Source organism: Poromitra crassiceps (genome assembly GCF_964638095.1).
Source record: "Poromitra crassiceps genome assembly, chromosome: 16".
In the NCBI taxonomy this organism is placed as follows: domain Eukaryota; kingdom Metazoa; phylum Chordata; class Actinopteri; order Beryciformes; family Melamphaidae; genus Poromitra; species Poromitra crassiceps.
In genome coordinates, this window is record NC_139645.1 from 13,832,515 (window position 1) to 13,852,373 (window position 19,859).

At 48.2% G+C, this 19,859-nt stretch overlaps 1 pseudogene across 1 annotated transcript; it reads left to right on the plus strand.

Annotated features, from left to right (window-relative positions):
- Window positions 1-1,147: 1,147 nt before the first annotated feature.
- On the plus strand, window positions 1,148-2,950 carry LOC310791461 (putative polypeptide N-acetylgalactosaminyltransferase 8 pseudogene; annotated as a pseudogene). The gene has a single exon. The product of its transcript is annotated as a putative polypeptide N-acetylgalactosaminyltransferase 8 pseudogene (transcript).
- Window positions 2,951-19,859: the final 16,909 nt, after the last annotated feature.

Here is a 19,859-nt window from a genome sequence, read left to right on the forward strand (position 1 = left end):
CCCTCGCTCTCCCTCCCTCTCTCTCTCTCTCTCTCTCTCTCTCCCTCCCTCTCGCTCTCCCTCCCTCTCTCTCTCTCTCCCTCCCTCTCGGGAGGGAGACGCACTAGGTTTAATCCTAGTGAGAGGGGGAGAGGGAGAGAGAGAGAGAGAGAGAGAGAGGGAGGGAGGGAGAGAGCGAGAGAGAGAGAGAGGGAGAGAGCGAGAGGCAGAGTTGCTTCAACTCCTCCCTCTTCTTGGCTGCAGCGGCCCCAGTCTCAGTGCTTTTGCTGCTGTCCTGTGCCTGTCTGCAGGCTGCTGTTTGAGGAAGTCGGCATGGACTCGCTCGCTTCTTCGGAGTTTTGGTTGAGAAAAGCTTTTGCGATTCTGGTCATATTTATGCTGCGTGTTTCAAAGTGTGTTCCACCTGTAATGTATTATGTAAATTTGCAATCCCGCATCGCCAGCAATCAGCGCGAAAACGAGAGCGTTTTCCCCCAACCATTTTCATGAGAATGTAATACTGTAAAATCGCCTCGCCATTTCCTTGAATGGCTGCTCCCTTTTTCTTTGATTTCGCTCGTCTGGGGGAGCACTGTCAACACTTAGTGGGTCGGTAAAATAGATTATACACATTCAATACCTCCAATAATTGTATAGGAGACGTAAAAGGGATTGATCAACGCCCCACCGTCAAAAAAAAAAAAACGATTTTTTTGACGTATCCATACGTCCTTGGCAGTGAAGCGCTGGATTTTTTTTGACGTATGCATACGTCGCTGGCAGTTAACGTGTTAATAGGTTGTATTTGTGATGTCATCAGTCACTCGAGCAATTGTGATGCCATCAGTGATGTCACTCGAGCAATTGTGATGTAATCAGTGATGTCATAAATCCTTCCTGGCTCACCCTATATAAGTGGAAGCAGTGTGTGTTTTTACACGCAAGCATCCAGTCCCATAAAACACCACCAGCAAGCATCCAGTCTGTCCATAAGACGAAAAAGCAGCTCCTGCTGGTATATCAGTTGTGTGACCCCACAGACCTGCAGCGTAGGACCGAAGAGATACAAACTCCCCAGGTGGCTATTAATCGCTCAGCCTCCCTCTCCATCTAACATCAACTCTGCCAGTACCTCATCCACTCTACAACAGTGACTGATGTCCTCAGGATGAGAGCAGTGTGGCTGAAGCGGCCGGCCCTGCTGCTGGGGGGCATGGGCATTGGACTCATCATCTACATCTACGTTGGCAATCTCTACAATTTATTCAAAGCTTTAGAACGAAGGCAGGAAGCCATGCATAAGATGCTTGAAGAGGACAGAGGCAGGCGAGCGGTAGAGACAGAAGACTCTGCGGTCAAAAAGCAGCCCGAGCAGCAGCAGGGACAGCAGGAGGAGAGCCAGAGCCAAAAGGAGACCCCGAAGCAGCAGAACCCCCAGAAACTGTTTGCCAACTCGCCCCTGTTCAGGGAGTGGGGGGAGAATCTGTCTGTGGACGAGCGGAAAGAGGCCTATGCTCTGTTCCAGAAGTACGGCTACAACGTTTTCCTCAGCGATCGCCTTCCTCTAGATCGAATGCTTCCAGATACCCGGGATCCAAGGTGTTTGAAAAAGACTTATCCAAAGGATCTGCCGAGTATCGGCGTGGTGTTGATCTACCTGGACGAGGCCCTGTCCATCATCAAGAGAGCTCTCCGCAGCATCATCGACCGCACCCCCAAATACCTGCTCAGGGAGGTTGTGATGGTGGACGACAATAGCTCCAATGAGGACCTGAGGGGGGACCTTGACTTGTATGTCAAGTCTCTTGAGGAGCAGAACCCGGGGCTTCACATCACCAGAGTGAGGCACACCGAGCAGCGAGGGCTGGCCAGCGCCAGGGTGTCTGGCTGGAGGGCCGCTACCGCCGACGTGGTGGCCATCCTGGACGCACACATCGAAGTCCATGACATGTGGGCCGAGCCCCTGCTGACCCAGATCAAAGCCGACCGGACGACGGTGGTGACACCCGTGTTTGACAAAGTGAACTTCGACGACCTCAAGGTGATTCAGTACCCTCCAGCAGCACACGCCTTCGACTGGGCCCTGTGGTGCATGTACGAGGGCTTTTGGCAAGAGTGGTACGATCTCAACGACCCCTCCATGCCTGGGAAGAGTCCGTCTGTCATGGGGATCCTCGTTGCAGACAGGAAGTTCCTGGGGGAAATTGGAGTGCTTGATGACGGAATGAAAGTGTACGGCGGGGAAAATGTTGAGCTAGGAATTCGTGTGTGGACATGCGGAGGGAGTATTGAAGTAGTCCCATGCTCCAAGATTGCCCACATCGAGAGGAGCCACAAGCCTTACATGCCAGATCTGAGCCACGCTATGAAGAGGAACGCCCTGAGAGTCGCCGAGATCTGGATGGATGACTACAAACACCATGTTAATTTGGCCTGGAATGTGCCCTTCAAGGATCATGGGATTGATATCGGTGATGTGACGGAGAGGAAAAAACTGAGAGAGAAGTTGAAATGTAAACCTTTCAAGTGGTACCTGGAAAATGTCTATCCCAAGTTGGCTACCTGGGATGATATAGTGGCCTATGGAGGAATGAAGAACATGAATGCTAATATGTGCATAGACCAAGGTCCTGTGCCAGGTCACACACCCATTGCCTACGGCTGCCACTACCACGGACCTCAACACACATATTACCGTAGAAGTGGTGAGCTTTACATCGGTGGCATCAAGTCCCACAAGTACAACGATAACCGATGTTTGAGTGATGACGGCAAAGCCAGTGTGCCTGGCCTTCACAACTGCAAAGAGGCTCTGCAGAAAGGCATTGGCATCTACTGGGACTTCAGTCAGGGCAAAGAAATGAAGAACAGACAGACAAAAAGATGTTTGGAAATGATACAGAACAAACGTGTTGTGCAGGAATGCACTGGCCAAAGATGGGAAGCCCAAAACATTATCAAAGCCTTCTAAGGGGTGTGTGCGCATGTGCTCGTGTGCGCGCGCGCGTGTGTGTGTGTGTGTGTGTGTGCGTGCATGCGTGCGCGTGCATGTGTAAGGGTGGGGTTACTGGTGAACTGTTATGCTCCAGTAAGTAGTATGAATGGAAAAGCAACGTTTTTGTAAAACTTGAATCAACACACGCAGACATTTGCACAGCCTTTTATGTGTGTTTTGGTAGCATTTTTCTATTTCTCTCCCTGAGTTGATTTGAATAAAAAATGCAAATGGGAATGGCAATATTTCTGAGTGGCGGAACGTCTGAGTGGCAGCACGTCGGAATGGCGGCATGTAACCGTCGGCACTGCGGTCTGTCGGCACAAAAAAAAGGTTGGGAACCACTGCTCAAAAGCACTAAAATCCAATATAGACGGTTTTCAGGGACAAGGGAACAGTTAGGAACCTAGCTTATGTCCTGCCAGTTATTGTACTACAGTAGCAAACACTGCAACAGGATGGAAGTTGGTGGCTATTTAGAACGCTTTGTGGAATTGAAACAGTCTATAAAGAGGTGTCCCATTTTTCCAGTGTAGTAATCATTTCTGGTATTGAGTCAGAGTCGACACCTAACATGTGTTAGGTGTTGACATGTGTTGAATGTACATGGACATTCTATGACAGATCCTTGAAAAGCGATGGAAAGGTTTTGGAACTCTATCCATGAAAATGAGTGGGAACGCTGAAATGTGAAAGTACCTTGATTGTATCAACCCAAAACATGCTGCAGCAATCTCTTACACTTGGGAATGAGATTGAAAATAATGTCGTTGCAGTCAAATAATAAAAGTCTTATGATTATTGATTTACTAATTGACTTGTAAAAAAAGTTACATCAAAAACGATGACATTCATTCAACTTGTGCGACATTGGTTCAGCTTGTAGTGAAGGGAGCTTGAAAGCGGTGTCTTGGTGAGGTGGGAATGCAGTGCTGATCCTCTCAACAACACATGGGGTCATCCCTATGTTCCCCGGGTCCTATGTTCCCCGTTTTTGTGGGACCGGGGAACATAGAACCCTTTCTATGTTCCCTGGGAGAGGTTAGGTTTTGGGTTAGGGTCTGGGGGAGGTTAGGTGTGGGGGGTGGGAGAGGTTAGGTTTTGGGTTAGGGTCTGGGGGAGGTTAGGTTTAGGCGTGGGGGGTGGGAGAGGTTAGGTTTTGGGTTAGGGTCTGGGGGAGGTTAGGTTTAAGGTTAGTGAAAAACGGGGAATATAGAACCCGGGGAACATAGACATGATCCCGTGCTGATCCTCTCAACAACACATGATGGCGTCACGATGCGAACGTGGCCGCACGCATTGTTTTGCTCCGTGTGTCATTGGAAATCGACTTATTCTGTCGTTTCAGTATGAGGACGTGTTGTGAATTCGACATGTATATGAACAGCTCCATCCCATTTATGCGGCGGGAAGTGGCGCTGATTCGCACACAAGATGGATGGATAGGTAGTATATTGAAGTCTTTTTTTTTTTTTTTTGCTAATGCCTCTTAACACTGTTTATATTTGTTTTTATTTGTATTGATTCTACTCTTGTGTATGCCTCTATGCCCTCTTGGCCAGGTCATTATTGTAGAAGAGAATGTGTTCTCATTAATCTACCTGGTAAAATAAAGGAAATGATGACGAGGTAGAAGGTTGATTGTGAAAGGGATGGGAAGGGTTTTGCTGTCATGACAACACTTAACGATAGAGGTCAGCATTGCACCAGACATTACACAGAGACTGTTTAACAGGAGAAGGTCCCCGACACACACACACACACACACACACACACACACGGAGACCTCGCTGCTGTCGCCGTTGGTTATGGCTGCCACCGTGAGACACCGTGAGCCCCCCCACCCCTGACCAACCGCACAGGGAGGCAGAGCTGACCGAGACAGTCTTAGGTCATTGCTGGGTCCCACACACCACCATAGAGAGCCAAAGTGAAACGTCACTTAGTGATGGGAATTACGGCTCTTTGAAGGGAGCCGGATCTTATGGCTCCGTTCCTTTCTGAGAGCCGTTCAAAATAGCGGCTCCTCCTTTTTTTTCTTTATTCTTTAGGGGGCGGGCACTAGCCTACTGTTTATCTGCGAAATCACTAGGATACTGATATGGTACGATTTGATCTTAGACCCAGCACTATTTCATTTTGCATCTGTGGACTGCAGCAGCATTACATTTCTCATAGTATGTCCAGACCCAATGTCAATGATCTGCATTGCAAACATGACACAAGGTGACACCATATCCATCTGCGCTTAGTCAGTGAATTTACTTCTTCTATTAAATGTGTTGTGTAAATAAAGTTGGCTTTCCTTGAACGCAATTCATGCAACACTTCGCTGCTCAGACTAGATAGTGTAACAGACTGTTCAGTGTTGTGTTGTGTTGTGTTGTATTGCGTGTGTATGCGAGGCTGTGTATGTTCCCTCGGGGGTTGCCGTGGAACAGGATATGTGGGGAGAATGGAAGTGAAGCCAGCGGAGGACCAAAATGCGGGACTCATTAGCCAATGAACAGCCAGGAAGGGGTCTCGCGCTACTTTTGAATGCTAAAATAAAGCTGATAATGTACAATTTGATTTAAAAAAAATAACTTTCAAAGTACAACACAAACTGTCCATTTTGCTGCAACTCGACAGTGCTGCTTAATCTAGAACTGTACTTCCTGGAACTCTTAAGAGTAAAAAAACTGGTCCATTGGAGTGAATGGAGATGTCGTGACCCGTCTCTATATACGGCTCTGTGTCAGACTATTATTTTTCTGAAGCTCGCTGACTGCTGTTTTGTATCAAAGTGAATATGCTTCAGACACTGATTTCAACTGTACAAGGTTTCACATTCCACTTTGTTAAGCAAAATAATAAAAGAGCACACATTTGCACATAGCCTAATGTGAAGAAAAACAATTTTATTTTCCTGCAATGGTCACACAACACAGTATAATACAGTAAACAAAAACAAATGAAAATTTAAACAAAGCATAGCCCTAATGTATGCAATAATATAGCAACAAAATAAACAGTAATGTGATTATTAACTACCGTAATTATTAGGCCTATGCAGTAGTTACTGATGGAGGCCTGTGCAATTTCAAATAATGTAACTACTGCATTGTAGTAAACAAGATAAAAAAAATACATTAATAGTACTGTTTTTTGGCCAGAGGGCTACTGCACACCGCCAGAGAAACCCCTCCACCCACCAACCAGTCCGTGAGATGGTTGACATCTCACATGAGATGGTTGACTTCTCCGCATTTTGGCGACTCCCCTTTGTCCAGCCCAGTCCCTCAGAATGTCAAAAAGCCAGCCTTCATAAACCTCCGACGCAAATTCGTCAGCCTCACAACCATTGCCGACCTTTTCCCTAAGCCTGTCACAACAAAGGAAGGCGTTGCCAAGGCCGTCAGCACTCTAAAGGGAAACAGCCACACTTGCGTGATGTTTGACGCAGGCTGTCGCTGCTGCCCATTCACTTTGTATTGAACACACTGCTCATCATCTTGCAAAGCCTGGCTACGCCATCCAATACAAAGTGAATGGGCAGCAGCGACAGCCTGCGTCAAACGCAAGTGTGGCTGCACTGTCAGTCTCAGAACCTCAGACAATCTCAATCAATTTGTAAATAGTTATGTTATGTTAAGTTGTTATGTTATATTATGTTAAATAAAGTTTGTGAATCAGGAATGATGTTCATTTTTATGTTTGACGTGTTTTGAATGCATCTAATCTCTCTCTTGGCGTCTTGACACCTTCCTTACTTGCCGATGGGAAATTTGTAGAACATATTACTACCAAATCAAAGCACTTTTTGGAATTTAACGATAACGGAGAAGTATCAGACTCTACATTATGGGAAACATTAAAAGTTGTTATTCGTGGGGACATAGGGCTATATTGTCCCACTGGCCTTAAATTAGACATGCCACAGCTGTGCTCTGAATATGTCAAAGACATTTATGACTATCTGCACCTCCTTGAGGAGCAGCAGGCTGTGCGAGCCAACTACATGCAGGGTTACAAAATCACTGAACGCATGCTAAGCTGTTCTAATTAACTGGATGGTCCGGCCTCACTACAACTTTGGGCTGCTTCAGGAGACCTTGTACCTCACAATTGCCATCTTGGACCGTTTTTTACAGGTCAAGCAAGTGGCTCCTAATAAAACGAACACGCTGTTCGTTCGGCACCTTCCATAGTGATCCGGATATCCAAGGTGTGGTTCTGCATGATGCACAGAGCACACAGCTGTGTTCAAGATACAAGATACAAGATGTACAAGATACAAGATGTTTATTGTCACTCGATGTACAAGCGGAAGTGCGCTCAAAATGGAGACGTGGTTCTCCGGGCCCGTATCCTACTCCCTCCCTCCACCCTAGACCCTACCTCTACTCTACCTCCCCTGTACCCTTCCACCTCTCCTTCTCTGTTCTCTCCTCCTCTCTGTCCTCTCCCCTCTCTCACATTCCCGCTGCTCTCCTTCCCCTGCGCCCTCCCACCTCTCCTTCTCTGTTCTCTCCTCCTCTCTGCCCTCTCCTCCCTCTCACATTCCCCCTGCTCTCCCTCCCCTGCACCCTCCCACCTCTCCTTCTCTGTTCTCTCCTCCTCCACATTTCCCATTTCCCCCCACCCTCGCCCTAATCCGGGCCCGTATCCTACTCCCTCCCCTCCCCCAACCCTAGACCCTACCCCTACCCTGGCTCTCCCTCCCCTGCACCCTCATCTCTCCTCCTCTGTTCTCTCCTCCTCCACATTTCCTATTTTCTCCCCACCTCCCCCCTCTCCTCCCTCCTCCCTCTCCCTCCCTCCTCCACTCTCCTGCTTTCTTCAAATGTTCAAATGTTATCTTTATTCTGTATATTCTTGTTACTGTGTGTTAGCTAGAATCAGCTAGACATACTTTCTGTGAAGCCCTCTGAGACATGCTTGTGAATTAGGGCTATATAAATAAACTTGACTTGAAAAACTTGACTTCTAACCATGCAGCCCATTTGACTAAGGTGCGGTTATGAGTAGGAGTTCACTGCATGTTTAGAAACAGCTCAAGTTTGATACAAATGTTATCAGATTTGAACGTGTGAGATGACTAAAGCTGCAGCTCGTCGGTCTGGCCGCCATGCCGCTGGCCTCCAAGTGCGAGGAACGGCGCATCTACAGTCGGTTGCAGAACTCGCCTCCATGACAGAAAACACAGTCACAGAGGCACAGATTCGGCAGGTGGAGCGGACGATCTTGAGGACCCTCAATTTCGACCTTGGGCGCCCTCTGCCACCACACTTCCTGAGGAGGTGCTTCAAAGGCGGCACATTCTTCTCCAGAGACACACATGCTGGCAGAATACTTGACGGAGCCAACTCTCCCAGACTACGACCTAGTGCATTACCGGCCCTCAGAGATAGCTGCTGCTTCCCTCTGCCTCGCCAAGCTGCTGCATGATCGCCACTCATGGTTTCCCACATACCAGCACTACTCAGGTTATGACGACGCCCACCTCAGACCGATCATGCGGCGCATCGCCAGAAATGTCGTGGCTGCGAATGAGGGGGAAGCAGGGTTCACGGCGATCAGGCAGAAATACTCCAGCTCATTCCTTCATCAGCCCCATTCTTGAGACCTGAAGAACACGTCTTGCTTCTCTGCTTCCATAACATGTGAATGGAAATATTATTCCAATGTAAATCGTTTTTTTCCTTCTGTTCTACTGGCTGCATCTTCCTCCGACGCACCTGTCACTCACTAATGTAAATAGTTTTGTAATGTGTTAATTGTATTGTATGAATCACTATTCCCTGTTTGTGAATGTGTAATATAATAAATAACTTGTTGAATTAAAAAAGAAAAGAAAAAAGTTAAATAGGTCATCTTTATAGTATCTGAAAATAGGTGGCAGTTTTACCTTTGTGTCAAGTAGATACTGTAGTAAACACTTTTGCTGAGATAGATTAGCCTAATAACACATACAGTGCAGCGCGGCCCTTCCTCTTCTGCTCTCCTCCCGCGGGCCATCGCAGTGGCACGCCCCGTGCTACAGGAGCGCGCGCCGGGCCCTCTCATCGTGGCTTCGTTGGACTGGCCGGCCTGTGGCGCGGCCGCTCCGCCAGTGTCGTCGGACGTCTCGGAAGGCAGCTACGCTCCGTAGCCGATCCGGAACAGGGTATCGTCGTTGAAGCTCTCGTCACTGTCCATGGACTGCTCTTGCTCGGAATCCGACATGCCGGGAGTGGAGTGGGGAGCGTTGAGAGATCCACGGGGATTATCGACCTTCCTATCCCTAGCTACGTCCGCATCTCCCCACTCCTTTCCCTCACCACGCTCCTCCCACCACCCACATCCCCCCTAGCCACTCCCTCTACCCACCCCTCAAACCCCAACTCATAATGCCTCCAGCCATGGCTATTGCCGGCCCAGCATAAAAACACATTTTTCACAACTCTTTCTCGCTGAAACGCAAACTCAAGGTAGTGCTTATTGCTACTTACCTTCCTGAAATGAGTAACAGTACAGAACTGAACAGTATCTGCACAGAACAGAATCTGTAGACCTGAGCTGCCAAGGGGATTGAGGGACCGGCGATGGGATGACCGGAGCTGGTGGTGGGAGTGAGGCGCACTCTGTGGCTGGGGCACCTGGAGCCGCAAGGCGGGGCAGAGGGAGTGGTTGTCGGGCAGGTGTCTCCAATATACAGTACATTACGTCGACCGCTGGGAGTAAAAGACGCGAGAACTTAAATACTACGCCGTACTAGAAAGCTTAATCAGATATGGCATGGCCGCATGGTTTGGGACTCTCACTGTACAGCTCAAATCGAAAATTATGAGGATGGTAAAAACTGCCATGAAGGTGATCGGCAGAAAGGATCACCCGACACTTCAGTCCATCTTCGAAAACAAAGTTATAAACCTGCCAAATAGATTTCTGACTGATCCAAACCACATCCTCTACTCGGAGTACAAGATGCTACCCTCGGGCAGACGGTTCAGAGCCAGCCGCTGCAAAAGCAATAGATATAGTGGTAACTGTCTGCCTTTCCGAAACCCTGCCACAGTGGTGCATGCTCCCTAGTCCGATACCTCACGAGTCCGACACCTCACGAGTCCGAAAAAAGAGGCATTGGACAGGGGATCATGTCTATGTTCCCCGGCTTCTATGTTCCCCGGGTTCTATATTCCCCGTTTTTCACTAACCCTAAACCTAACCTCCCCCAGACCCTAACATAAAACCTAACCTCTCCCACCCCCACGCCTAAACCTAACCTCCCCCAGACCCTAACCCAAAACCATGAGGTGTCGTCGGACTCGTGAGGTATCGGACTAGGGAGCAGTCCCCGCCACAGTGCCACTCTGAATGTTAACTTCCATTATTCAGACTGGCGGTCCTTCACCTTTTTTTCATAGGTCCCACCATTACGAAAATTCCTCCCTTCATTATTCGAAATGTTGGCCCTTCCTCTTTTTTTCTAAAGGATCCGCCATTCCGAAGTTTGGATATTGTGGAATATGGCACAAAAGTGCAGACATTTCAGTCGCACACTGTGCGTCTCAGCAGCGCAGCAGTAGCCTATTAGAACTGGGCTTTTACTGATGCTTTCTGAAGGCTATTTACTTGATTAGACTTCTATTTTCGTTAGGATATTATTTTTTTCGTTATTGTTTAATTGTTTTCAGTTAATCAGGCAAGCTTATCCTATTGGAATTTATAATTATTTTGTATGACATTTTACACAGCTGCAGGGCGCATGGAGGGACAACAGAATTAGGCTATGTTCCTGCGGGCGTGTCAGCATGTGTGTGCGCTGCTCTCTAAGCAGGGTGTGTGCGTTGTGCACCCGCCTATAGAGCCTGTTACTATCTTGCACATTGTGGGGTTAGAGGGAGCACCAACAACATCTTTGAACACGTCTGTTAGGAAGCCTGACCAGTGGCATGAGATAGTAGGAGGCAGACTCAGAGGCTTGTCCAGGTTTAGCAAAAATGTGATTTATTCACAATGTGCAGGTGATCCAAAAAATAAGTACAAAAAATAGAAACTTCCAAATAAACAGTTAACTTGACTTAACTAAACAAAAGTCAACTCATAATAACAGAACTGAAATGACCATCACATGCACACAGCTACATGCTGATCTCTCTCCCCAGCAGCCCAAAAGCAACTGCTTATATAGCCACCCCTTCAATCATCAAGAGCCCCTCCTGTCTAAACCATTGTACTGGTGCAGGTGAAGTCCATACATCTCCTGAAACAGGCAAGTATCAAAGTTACAAGTTGTCACACAATTCCACATAGAAATACTTAAACACAGCTCACCATTAAAAATAGGTTTGCAAGCTTTACCTAAACAGGTCACAAACATTGATATATCACTGAGATTTATTTTCCTACCCCCCCCCCCCACACACACACACACACACACACACACACACACACACACACTTGGTCTTACCCGTGACCTCACTACTGAGAATGATTGACTGACTGATTGATGACTGAATGCAGGTGATTTAAGTAAGACTAATTGATAGATGAAGATTGAGAGGTGATGTGCAATGGGGACAAATGGTGGGGTTCCTCTGCCTTTCCGAAGCCCTGCCACTCCGAACGTTAACTTCCATTCATTCAAGAACACTCAAGTCATAGAATTAACCATTTATTGCATAAATGAATATAATGCATACAATTATGTTTGGCGTTGAAGGCTCCGCTCTTAGAATTAATTTAATATTTAGTTTAATATTTAATTAATTCTATTCTCCCTGAACTCGGCTCAGCAGGGAGAGCAAGCAGAATCCCCCATGGGAATAAAATATTCCAGATACATTTAAACCATAGAAAGAGGGAGCCTAAAAGCAAGACATGGAAACATGTTCATTTTTTGAGCCATGCAGACTCCAGAGCTACAATACATGATAGCATTTGCATTTGATCTAAAAGGTGGAGGTTGGGGTGGAGGTGGCAAAGCGTTGCCAGCAGCCGCACGATCCAGCAAGGATCCAGCAAAGTGGGGAACAGATCAGTGAGTGAGAGGCTGCCCTATTTAAACGGACCGCCTTGTTGTGAGAATGACTGTGATTGGAGAATTGGTTAAACGGTGAACCAAACAGAGGCTGTCAGCTGGTACAGCTGGGGCGTAGACTATCTCCATTCAAACTTGTGTGGTTGAACTCTGAAGCCCGCCTCAGCCTTGCTTTTCTTCTGGGACCCACTCGCCATCCTTACAGACTGGATTAACATTTTCAGAGGCATCCGTCCACCTGTCAGTCATCCCATTAAGGCGGGGTCTTGCATTGTGCAATCGGAAGTAAATAGTTCACAGCATGGGAAGGGAGAGAAGGCAGGGGGTTTCTTAAGTTAAGTTAAGTTATCCTTTATTTATCCCCTTGGGGAAATTCATCCTCTGCATTTGACCCATCCTCTACTAGGAACCTTCCTAGAACTAGGAGCAGTGGGCAGCCACTGCGCAGCGCCCGGGGACCAACTCCAGTTCTTTTGCCAGTACCTTGGTCAGGGGCACTGACAGGAGTATTAACCCTAACATACATGTCTTTCTTGATGGTGGGAGGAAACCGGAGCACCCGGAGAAAACCCACACGGACACGGGGAGAACATGCAAACTCCACACAGAAAGGACCTGGGACGGACCGGGGTTCGAACCCGGGACCTTCTTGCTGTGAGGCAACAGTCTTAACCACTGAGCCACCGTGCCGTCCATCTAGACTATGACATCAAGACTATGACATCATGTCTTGAATGAACTAACGCAGGCTTCATTTATTCGGACTGGCGGTCGTTCACCTTAGAAGCCGCAATGCCGACCTTAGGTTTAGGCGTGGGGGTGGGTTAGGTTTTGGGTTAGGGTCTGGGGGAGGTTAGGTTTAGGCATGGGGGGAGGTTAGGTTTGGCGTGGGGGCTGGGAGAGGTTAGTGAAAAACGGGGAATATAGACCCCCATTCTGAGTGCCGATATTTCGGAGTGGCAGAACGTCGGAGTGGCAGCACGTCGGAGTGGCAGCATGTAACCACAAATGGTGTGTTCTCACCCACTTTGTCACAACGTCTTTATTTTAATTTTGTTGGGCTCCACAATCATTTCGAGGATTTGAGGCAACCCATTTAGCAGCATCTGAGAGAGGTGCCTGTCTGAACCGTCTGAACGAGGTTCAGCTGCCTGAACGTGAACTGGAAGTCAAATCAAGTTCGGAGTGGCGGACCTTATGAAAATCGGAGTCTCGGGATTTCTGAGTGGCAATATTTCCGAGTGCCAATATTTCGGAGTGGCAGCACGTCGGAATGGCGGCATGTAACCAGATGTAGTCTATCCTTCCTTCCAACTTCTATTGCACTGCTGAATAGACAGCGAGGGGTCATCCCTATGTTCCCCGGGTTCTATATTCCCCGGGTTCTATATTCCCCGTTTTTCAGCAAAAGGGTTCTTTGTTCCCCAGGTTCTATGTTCCCCGTTTTTCAGAAAAAGGGCTCTACTGTATGTTCCCCGCTTTCAGAAAAAGGGCTCTATGTTCCCTGCTTTTCACTAAGAGGGTTCTATGTTCCCCGCTTTCCACTAAGAGGGTTCTATGTTCCCCGCTTTTCACTAAGAGGGTTCTATGTTCCCCGCTATGTTCCTGGGTCCGATGTTTCCCCCCGAAATGCCTTCGGTGACGATCGGCTTATACCCCAAATCACTAAATGAACTAGCCTAATATAAACTATACACGTTTTAATGAGTGCAACACAAATTAACTTAAATACTTCAACTTACATGTCTCAGGGACGCATCCACACAGTAACCAAAAGTTATCAGTCTCTGTCTCTGAACCGCGGACAGCAGACGCTCTCCTCCCTCCTCTCCCCGTCTGCTCCGCGCGTCCGCTCCAAAACTCTGACGCTCACCAGACAGCTATTTTCTGAACGTTAGAAATGTAGGCTACTCTCCTCACAAATAAATGTTTCAAGTCATAAAATGGTGTTGGTTTTCTTGTTTTATAGTCTCATAATGAAGTAGGCTACGGGAGGATGAGCTCACAGCAGTTCACAATGCCCTCTGAAAACCACATACAGTCAGTAGCGAACCCTGCCTCTCACACCTGGGCCCTCTGACCCGCCCGCATGACAACCCCCCCTCCCCATCGTGGAAAAAAAGCGAATTAGGCTACCACTTAATTCGCTTGCGTCCTATGACAATACCATCTCAAAATAACAATAATAATCATCAAATGAGACATAATGAGCTAAGCCCGGGCACCAGGATGAAATCAAATGACTCAGGGATTGATTTCAAATAAATAAATAAACTGCGCGCACACAGTCACACACACACACACACACATCAGCGGCAGGATTGTGATCAGTGAAGCTGCTGGAGATCTGGTTTAGAAGGCTGTCGATTACGCTGCAGTGGACCGCTCTGTACCGTGCGCAAACGTCTCCAGCTCCACGGATGTGCGGATCGGCTAATTTGTGTTGCACTCATTAAAACGTGTATAGTTTATATTAGGCTAGTTCATTTAGTGATTTGGGTATAAGCCGATCGTCACCGAAGGCATTTCGGGGGAAACATCGGACCCGGGAACATAGCGGGGAACATAGAGGGGAACATAGAACCCTCTTAGTGAAAAGCGGGGAACATAGAACCCTCTTAGTGAAAAGCGGGGAACATAGAACCTGGGGAACATAGAACCCTCTTAGTGAAAAGCGGGGAACATAGAACCTGGGGAACATAGAACCCTCTTAGTGAAAAACGGGGAATATAGAACCCGGGGAACATAGAACCTGGGGAACATAGACATGATCCCGACAGCGAGCACCTTCCTCACGTTCGAAACTCCTGCACTGATGGGAGGTGGCACTGGTGTCTGTATCCGCTGCTCGAATAATTTTCTAATTAGTACCATTCGATTCCTCGTCAAATTCTACATAAGAATAAGTTGTTTTAAGTCCTTAAATCATTAATGTAATAACTAACTTTTCTTATTTTCGGAATAGTATAAATAGCAAACTGGCGTTTTCTCTCATTAGGGTGCTGTCTTCTCATGCAACAACACCACGCTGCTTTTGCTCTGTGTTTTTCACTATTGCTCTTGCTCTGCTGTTGTCCCCCATACCCTGTGACTCCTGCCATACCCTGTGACCCCTGCCATACCCTGTAACCCCTGTCAGTCCCCTGTTTGTGCCCCCTTACCCCGTTTGCGTCCCCTGTTTGTTGTATTTACATCGTTTTTGTCACAGTTTGTCCTTGTTTGTTTTGTGTTTTGTGTTCATTGTTTCTGTTGGATTGCTATCGAAGCATGGCAAGCGTGGAATGCCCGTTTGGTGTAGCGGCTGCTGCCAACACGGAGGCGCTGCAGGGGGCATACTCTGCCTTTGGTGGTGATGCTGGGGCCTTCCTCACTGCAGAGGATGTCTTCGTGCCTGTCCACCCAGCATGTCACCCCACTCCCACTGACCTGAGGGTGACGTATGATGTAGATGGGGCCGTCCTTCAGGTGAGCCAGTGGCACTCCCTGAAGGCACGGCTCCACTACATGTACTTGCCAGAAACGCGGGCACACTATGGTGCCCGTAGGCAGTGGCCTGTACTACACAAGCACATCAAGTTAATAGACATGTCTGACGACGTCCTGAAGGAGTGGAGACACGTCCACGCCATAACCTTGGGTTTTGTGGACGGGGGATGGACGTGCCACCTGTCGGTGGTCCCGGGGGACAAGGTCCGGCCATCCCTTCAGTTGCTTTCATACAACCAGGCAAAAAAGGTTACCGAGGATGCAGCCGTGGAGGTGGCTAGTGGTATGATTGCGAGGATGAGGGGGGCCAAGGATGAGGTCAAAAGGAGGCCCAGTTTCCAGAAAAATAACTTGTCCGACTTGGCTAAAATGAGGGTCTGTCCAGGGGACCAAGCCCTAATCCTCACGTACCTGGACAAGGTCATTGACGCCACCCCGCTCCCTGCTGGTCTGGTGTGGCTCAGAACCCTAACCCAGATGGGCCAGAAGGACCAGGCGCCCCTGGACATAGCCTCGATGTTTGAATATCTGTGGGACCTAGAGGCAGTGTCAGTGCACGTGGCCACATCTATCCACCACCCTAACAAGGAGGTGGATTTGATGTGGTCACGTTATGGCATAAACCGGCTGTGTGGAGCAAGGGGGAAGACCTACACAAACATGTCTATCCACGAGGCTGCCAATTTTCAGTCTGCCATAACAAACCGCGCGCTCGACTTCGACCGCAAGATATGGCAGACATTGAACCTGGGCAAGGGCAGCCTTCAGTTTCTACAACTGTACTGCGACAGCCCCCACAACCCCCAGACCCCGTTCTTTAAGCACCCGTTCAGCGGTGTTATCGCCTGTTGTGGTGTTTTACACCCCAAAACCACCAAGGCGATGGACACCAGGGCGACTGATGGAAGCACACTTGTTCTTTTCTTTTAGTCCTTCTTGTGGTTTCTCTTTGCTTTTATTTCGCCATGGTTTTATGCTTCTATGTGTTTATGATTTTACGGTTCTATGCTTTTATTTATTTTATTATTATTTACATGATAGTGCAATAAGGGTCAGTGTAATATGGGCGGGTGCAATTTTTCTTGCCTAAACAGGCACCGCCTGTTCCACCCAGGTTCTGTGCAATGTCTTTGTTCAAATGCTACTGTTGTCTTGCTGGGGTCCACCCGCTATGCCGACCACCCGCAATGCCGACCTTAGGTTTAGGCGTGGGGGTGGGAGAGGTTAGGGCCAGGGTTGGGGACTGCCCCCTAGTCCGATACCTCACGAGTCCGATACCTCACGAGTCCGACACCTCATGGTTTTGGGTTAGGGTCTGGGGGAGGTTAGGTTTAGGCGTGGGGGTGGGAGAGGTTAGGTTTTGGGTTAGGGTCTGGGGGAGGTTAGGTTTAGGCGTGGGGGTGGGAGAGGTTAGGTTTTGGGTTAGGGTCTGGGGGAAGTTAGCCTCTTTTTTCGGACTCGTGAGGTATCGGACTCGTGCCATGGCACCCCAGGGTTAGGGTCTGGGGGAGGTTATGTTTAGGCGTGGGGACTGGGAGAGCTTAGCTCCAGCCGGTCCACACCGACACGCTGCACGCCGCCTCGCTCAGCTGGTTCTGCTTGTGGGCTATCGGCATTGTGGCCTGTCGGCACTGCGGCCTGTCGGCACATAGATGCGGCACCGTCTTGCTGTCATGTTGTTTTCTTTTGTTGGTATATGTTACTACCGATGGATATGCTGTAACACACTTGTTGCCCAAGACAAATTTCCCCTCGGGGACAAAAAAGTTCATCTGATCTGACCTGATCTACTAGTCTCACAGCATCTCTACACGGTTAAAATACACGCAGTGTCACCTCTGTCTGCACTGTCAATCAGTTTGTTTGTTGCACACTGCACAGAATTCAAAATACGCTCCAAGCGCACTCTGCTCTCTGATTGGGTAGTTATTTGGGTGCGCGTACATAGAGACGCGACGCCTTCCTGTGGGAGAGCAGCAGGTGCACAGGCCCACCTGCAGCTACACAACCACTGCATCTATCATCTCTGCTGGCAGGGAATTCCACCGCAGGTATTTCACTGCCATGCTCCAGTCGTAGACTCGAGGCATTTCTCTCCTTTGCTGTCACTTAACCATGGCAGCGGGTGTGAGGAAGTGAAGATCACATGGGAATGTTTGAGGGTAAATGTGTGCGCACGCCTCAGTCCAAATCATGCATGGCATATGGCAGGTGGAAGACTGCCATCCAGTGGTTACATTTCAAAACGTCATCCTTAAGAGACTGCTGTTTGGGAGCATGTGCCATCGACATTCTTCAGCTCTCTGTGGGGGTGCGTTTGCATTGTGTGTGCGTGTGCGCTAGGGATGAAACGATAACCGGTTTTAATGATAACCGTGATAATATTCCTGACGATAACTGTACCGTTTCATCAGTGACTACGTTTACATGCACACAATATTCCACTATTATTCGGAAAATGGCAATATTCTGAATTTGATAAGGGTCATGTAAACACCATATTCCAGTTGCATTTTCCAAATTTGCCCTTTTTCCGAAATTAACATTTTCCAATGAAGACATCTGGGTTATTCCACTATTATTCGGGTTTTAGGAGGATTCTTTGATCATGTATACACCGCATTCGGAATATGCGTCTCAATCAGGGTTTTTACCGCAGTTTGCGACGCGTGTTGCCTGTTTGTGGTCAACTGATGTGTGCTAGAAAGCGCTAGAAGAGGCGATATGATAGGGCTACTGACTGCCTTTCCGAAGCCCTGCCACTCCGAACGTTAACTTCCATTATTCGGACTGGCGGTCGTTCACCTTAGAAGCCGCAATGCCGACCTTAGGTTTAGGCGTGGGGGTGGGAGAGGTTAGGTTTTGGGTTAGGGTCTGGGGGAGGTTAGGTTTAGGCATGGGGGGAGGTTAGGTTTGGCGTGAAAAACGGGGAATATAGAACCCGGGGAACATAGACATGATCCCTTTCTGAGTGCCGATATTTCGGAGTGGCAGAACGTCGGAGTGGCAGCACGTCGGAGTGGCAGCATGTAACCATATGATAGAGAAAATAGAATCATATCCATCATCTCTGGCATGCAAAAAGAAAAGCCGACATTTCAGATCGGGAAGAGAGAAACAAATTGATTTAAAGAGATATATTTAAAGAGAGAGTGGTGCCCATGAAAGTCCACAATGCTTGCGAGCGTGCGAGGTAATAACGTAGGCTACTAGTTAGTACTACTAATATCGCAACGCCAAACTTTCCAGCAGCAAGCTCCTGAAATGGACCAAGTGATCCTCTGTTTATTCTCAACAGAAAAACTCCGCCTACGTGCATCTCTCTCTCCCCCCCTCCCTTACGTGTCGGGGAGGGCGAGCTACGGCTGCATGTAAACGGGAATATTAGTGGATTATTCATTTAGTCGAAATATTGTCAATTTCCGAATATGGGCAAAAACCGGAATATTGTGTGCATGTAAACGTAGTCATTAAAATCGTGGTGATGCAAAGTGGTAGGAGCCTGGTCCCGGCAGCGGTACTTCCGGCTTGGTCAGACGTTCCTACAGACACAATTGGCCGTGTCTGCGGGTGGGAAGCCCGCAACATAAAGGATGCCAACTGCCGTAAAACACCACAGAAGAAGAAAAAAGAAGGATGAGATCACTGATGACATCACATCATTAGGTAATTAGGGCAATCACCTACAGTAATTAAAAAATCAGGCTCACGCATAGGTGCTCTGTGTGCTCACACCACCTGAAAGTTTCAGCCCGATCGCACGTAAAACGGCAGCTGTGGCCGCCCAAAATTCTGCTCACTCACACACACACACACACACACACACGGATACTTCTCATTCTTATTACTAGCAATCTCGCGCGGTACACGTGCTCCACTCCTAGGCTCACCGGCTCGCGGCCTCACATACGCAGCTCGGCCGCGATTTTCATACTTCACTTCCCTGGCTGATTCCAACTCCGCTCAGGTGTACTCCTCCACTCAGGTGTGCTCCTCCATTCAGGTATGCTGGTGTGCTGAACCCGTGTTAACTCATTTTGGCCACTAATTAGCCATTTTTGCCAATTTAAAGGCAATGTACACCACATGTGTTTTTCGGCAAAACTGCCGGATCGACTCTCGCCCATGTTAATTGATGGGCGATACATGCAGTACGGAAAAATTACACACCTGTCCCCCCAACCCCCAATATTTTTATTTCAATTTCTTTAACAACATATGAACAAGACAAACAAACAGGCTCAGACACAGGAAAAAACAACAACAAACAAAACCAAAACAAAACCGATATCAACATTCAATATTAAGTCATGCTACCGGTCGTGTAAGGTGCTTATATGCTTGTAAGAGGTATTGTGTCCGGGATCCCACACAGGGTCTCCATGAGGAACCAGC